This window comes from Chrysochloris asiatica, unplaced genomic scaffold (genome assembly GCF_000296735.1).
Source record: "Chrysochloris asiatica unplaced genomic scaffold, ChrAsi1.0 scaffold00516, whole genome shotgun sequence".
Lineage (NCBI taxonomy): Eukaryota > Metazoa > Chordata > Mammalia > Afrosoricida > Chrysochloridae > Chrysochloris > Chrysochloris asiatica.
In genome coordinates, this window is record NW_006409034.1 from 80,465 (window position 1) to 86,319 (window position 5,855).

Genomic DNA, 5,855 nt, shown 5'->3' on the forward strand with positions numbered 1-5,855 from the left:
AAGCAGAAGAGCTGAACAGAAAATTACAAAGAGCTGTTTAAGAAGACAAAGTCAAATATTACAATAAAATGTGCAAACAACTTGAGATAGAAAAAAAACAGGGAAGAGCATGCTCAGAATTTCTAAAGTTGAAATAACTAAAAAAAAAAAGGTCAAGTCTAGACTTTCAATATTGAAGGATTTGTTGGGTAAAATATTGAATGGTGGAGAAAGCATCTAAAGAAGATGAAAGGAATATACCCAGCCATGGTACCAAGAAGAAATGGGTGAATGAAAAAGGAAGGGAAGGTAGAACACAGGGTAGGGAATAGACACATCATATTTCAGGTGTTAGGGAGGGAAATACACAAGAAGGGGGAGGGTGATGGAAGAACAAGGTAGATAGGGGAACACGGAGTCAGGTTTGCATGGGCTAAATGGAACAGAGGTAAATAGTGATGTATGCTGAACCTTGGAACAACAGAACTCTGTAATACAAGAATCAAGACATAGACTCAATGGGTAAAAGAGGGAAAATAATGTGAAGATACTTTACTCTCTTATGTATATTGCTTCCCTTGCTACTACTGTAAATAGACACTTGAATAGGATAGAAAGGAGTATCGGGAAACATGATTACAGAAAACTTGTAAGCCTATCTTCAGACTATAACTGATTGGAATACCTAAAAGGAATTCTGGAATTTGCCCAGTGAAATAGGTTTCATGTGGAGCCTTTGTAGTCTATAGAACTTTCTGTGGAATACTGAGCCCCATCAAGAACCTTTTGAGGTGGGACATTACCACTTGAAGGATAATCAGACAAGCCTGGAATAGCTAAAGGAACAGAAGATACTTCCTGAAAGAAAGATCAGCAGGAAATATCCAAAATAAAAATGGCAATCTGATTGACTACTACATGAATAGGCAAGTTGTTCACTGGGGATCCATAAAGACAATTAAGTCCCTTCAGGACAAATCCTCCTCCAAGACTGAAACTCAAAGGGAACACACGTGCAGGCATGTTAGCTTGCTAGCAACCACGTTAGCATCCTGGTGAGGGGAAGAAGGAGAAGGCAGCAATGAAGTGATGGGCCAAGTTCGACCACATTCAATAGACTCCTGTTGATCTGGAGATGAGAGACAGAAGAGGAGGGATTGGTTATTCTAAAGTGTGGTGAGACCTGTGGACTCATGAGCCCATGGACAAGGACATCGCCATAGAGGGTTGGAACTGAGAACGAAGAACCCAGCTGATGTGAGGTGATGGTGTTGCACAAGAATTTCCCAACTTGTGGATAGTACCCATTTGACCTAGCTTCAATGGCTTGATGATCAGAACTCAACTAGAGGAACATAAAAAAAAAAAAAAAAATTGATAAAAGAAACAAATATAAATTGCTTGTTTAACAAGTATACAATTTGATGAACTTGACCTATACTTGTGGCTGTAGTAGCTCAAAATACCAATTGAGAGGGAAGGAATCTTCACATCCAAGATCAATTCTATCCCCTCTGTATACAGGGTTGATGTTGTTGTTGTTGTTGTTAAGTGCCGTCGAATCTGATCCTACCCATAGCGACTCTATACAGGGTTTCCGAAGAGCAACTGGTGAGCTTGAATCGACTACCTTGCATTTCAAACAGCTTTGCAGTCTGATGCATTAGCCCACAGCACCACACCAGGACAAGGTTGAGAGAGATGGGCAATTTAGACATTGGTTACCTAAAATGTGGGAGCGTAGGGGGGCTATCAAGGCAAGAAGTGACTGTCTTACAAGTTTCCAAGAGGCAATTTAGTTTCAGTGTGTCAGGGAAGGTAAAATCCCCACTGAATAGTTTTCATCTTGTCTAGATGGGTCTGGTGAAAGGAGATGGGGATAAGATTCTTATGATTCAATAGTGAGTAATTGCTATCATGAGTAATTGTGACTGTCACAACTGTAAAGGTAGAAGTTTTGTAACAAAAAGAGGGGAGTAGTTGATCTTGCAGTCCAGGAACCAAGAGCCCTAGGACCATCAAAGGAGAAGAACACAAGCAGAATGTGTGAATCTATCCAGAGAAGCAGCTACACCAGAGATGGAGACAGAGATGAGGACATGGGGAGAAAGAACAGCTGAAGATGCTAGACTCATGTAAAGAGAAAGGCTGTGTGCTGGTAGCCAGGTGCTGGTGGCCAGGGGGCAGGCTTGCAGAATGTGTCCTTTGGTTTAAATGATCATATATTCCTGAGTGTTTTGGTGTACACCCCTCCCAAACAAAACAAAACAAAAAAACAAAGGGAATAGAAGCAAATATTGTTGAATGATGATGCACAGAGAAGACTGCAATCGTTGCAATGAAATAATGAGTGTAAAACTGATGTTCCCCATGTAAACTGTCATTCAATTCACAATGAAAACTTTAAAAAGAAATGTTTATTGTTCAATCATTTAAAGAGGTAACAAATGATCCAATGATACTAAAGGAAGATACACTGAAGGCATAGGCAAAGAACAAGTTTCCAGGAATTGGTATAATACAAAATGAAATATTTCAACAAACTGAGGCAGCACAGGAGGCACTTACCCATCTATGTTAAAGAATTTGGAAAACAGAGCTACCTACCTGATCAACTAATTTGGAAGAGATCATATTTGTGCCCATTCCAAAGACAGGTGACCCAGTGGAATGCAGAAATAATCAGACAATAACATTAATATCACAAGCAAATCAAATGCTGCTGAAGATAAATCAAAACCAGCAGCAGCAGTACATTGAGAGGGAGCTGCCAATGTTTCAAGTTAGATTCAGATGAGGACTTTGAATGAGAGATATTTTTGCTGATGTCAGATGGATCTTGACTAAAAGCATAGACTACCAGAAATATGTTGACTTGTGCTTTCTTGACTACACAAAGGCTTTCAATTGTGTGGATCATGACAATCTATAGACACATTAATGAGAATGAGTATTCCAGAACACTTTATAATGGTCATGAGGAAATGATACATAGACCAAGAGGGTGTCCTTTGAACAGAACAATGGGACACTGAATCGTTTAAGATCAATAAAGGTGTGTTCCAGAGTTGTATCCTTTCATTCAACATACTTAATCAAACCTTATGCTGAGCAAATAATCTGCGAAGCTGGATTATGTTAAGAAGAATGTGGCATCAGGACTAGAGGAAGGCTAATTAATAATCTGTGATATGTTGATGCTATAATTTTGCTTGCAGAAAATGAAGAGGACTTAAAATACTAACTGATGAAGTTCAAAGATCACAACCTTTGTTATGGGTTTCATTTCAATGTAAATAAAACAAAAATCCTCACCCTCACCGCTGGACCAATAAATTACCATGAAAAAAGGAGAAAGGATTGAAGTTGTCAAAGACTTAATTTTGCTCATATCAACATCAACACTCTTGGAAACAGCAGTCAAGAAATCAAAATGTGTATTGGGATTAGGCAAATGTGCTACACAAGACCTCTTTATCCATATATGAATATATATGAATATCTCATAGAAATGGATATACATCTAGTAAACAAGTGAATTATAAATGCCAATTTTATTCTGACTATTTTGTATCATGTATATATTTAAAATGGACTCCTACTGTGGAGCCATAGGATAAATATTAGGTCTCAACTTTGGATTGAACTGCAAAGTTGGAGTTCAAATTCACCAGCCACTGCTTGGAAATCCTACACAGGGCTGCTATGAGTCAGAATCAACTCAACAGCACATACCAACAACCAACAACACAACAACAGCAACATATATTTAAATATGTAGAAATTAGATCCTTAGAGTCTGCATGAACAGTTTGTATGAACCCAAAACTACTGTTATTTACATTATCAAGTATAAATAAACTATATATTTACACAGAAGATAACAGACATATTTAGCTTGAAAAATGAATCTGCTAACATTCTTATATTTTAGAAAATACATCCTCAGAAGTACAAATTGAATTGCTTATTCTTTTAAATTCTTTACATGTATCTTTGTTGTCTGTTTATAGATAACTTTTGGTTTTGTATTGTATTTTGCTATGTCATATCTTTTCACGTGATTTCTCAGTTCCCTTCTACTAACATTATGAGCACTAATTATGTTCACTCACATTATTCAAGTGGGCATTTTCATATATTTATTTGAATTCTTATGAACTACCTAAAGATTTTTACGTAAACATTAGCAATAATCAAGTGGGGATCTAATTAAAACATAGATTCTGATTTTTGTATCCGTGGTGGAAAAGCAAATTATCAACAGGGGATTCAATCAGGTTGAACCTGTTCAAAGTCTAAATTCAAAGACATGAGGTTTTATAAATTGAAATTGATGATTATTCTTTGACATTTTTTTTTTTTCATAGTCTGCTTAAGAACCTATGGAAAAGGAGGAAATTAGGACTATTCAGTAGAAGTAGCAAAGGTTGCTACAGACATGTCTGCAGTCACAAGCTGATACTGATCTCTAAAAAGGAAGAAATGAATAGTCAGAAAAAGAATTTGCAAGACTTTAGGCCAGTCAGAAATTTCAGTATCAATACATTCAGGATGTAGAGAATTCCATTCATACTGTCACTTCTCCTTTACAACAATATTTTCATCAACAACTTGCTTTTTGTTATTTTCTAATTCACATTTCTGTAGAACTTGCATTTTGCTATTATTCTGGACATTATACCATGAGTATTTTAAATACCAACAGAGTCTCCAATGGTGGGCAGGTTTCAGCTGAGTTTCCAGACTAGGAAGAAGGAGAGATGGACTACTTCTGAATATTTAATCACTGAAAACCTTATGAATACCAGTGGAACACTGTCAGCACCAGAATATTGAATAGCAAAACAAGATGAAAAGCACCCGAAAGTTGTCAGATATAGTACCAAAATATAAGACCCTAAGGTTGAAAAGCACTCAAAATATAACTGGGTAAGAGCTGTCTCCTCAAAGTACAGTTGACCGTGATGACACGAATGAAGTAAAGCCTACATGACTTCTTTGTACTAATAGGAGACAAGTAAAAATCAAGAGAAACAGCTGTAAACATCCATTAATAATTGAAGCATGGAATATACAAAGTATGAATCTAGGAAAATTGTAAATTGTCTAAAGTGTAATGGAATGCATAAACATCAATACCTCAGGCATTATCGAACAGAAATGGACTGGGATTAGCCATTTTGAATCTGACAATCACATGATTGACTATGCCAGAAATGACAAATTGAAGAGAACTGGCATTGTATTCTTCATCAAAAGGAACATATCAAGATCTGTCTTGAAGTACAACACTGTTTGTGATAAGATAATATCCATACACCCACAAGGAAGACTAGTTAATACCACTATATTTAAAATTTGCACTCTATTAATTAAAGTCAGTGATAATGAAGTTGATGAATTCCACCTAGTTCTTCAGTTTGAAATAGATCAAACATGCAATCAAGATATATTGACAATTGCTGACAATTGGAATGAGAAGGTTGGAAACAAAGAGGAAAGATAGATATTTTGAAATCATGGCCTTGGTTTAAGAAACAAGGATATAGAACACATGATAGAATTTTGAAAGACCAATGATATCATCACTACGCATACATGTTTTAAATAAAACAATAGCTGATTATACACATGGACCTCACAAAATGAAATAAATAGAAATGAAATTTGCTACATCTTTGGAAAGAGATGGTGGAAAAGCACCATATCACAATGGGCAGAATGTGAGCAGACAGTCAATGCTCTTATGCAAGTTCAGGCTGAATCTGAAGAATAGTAAAACAAGTCCAAAAGAGCCAAAATATGACCTTGAACATATCCCACCTGAATTTAGAGATCATCTGAAGAACAAATTAGATGCATTAAACATTAAA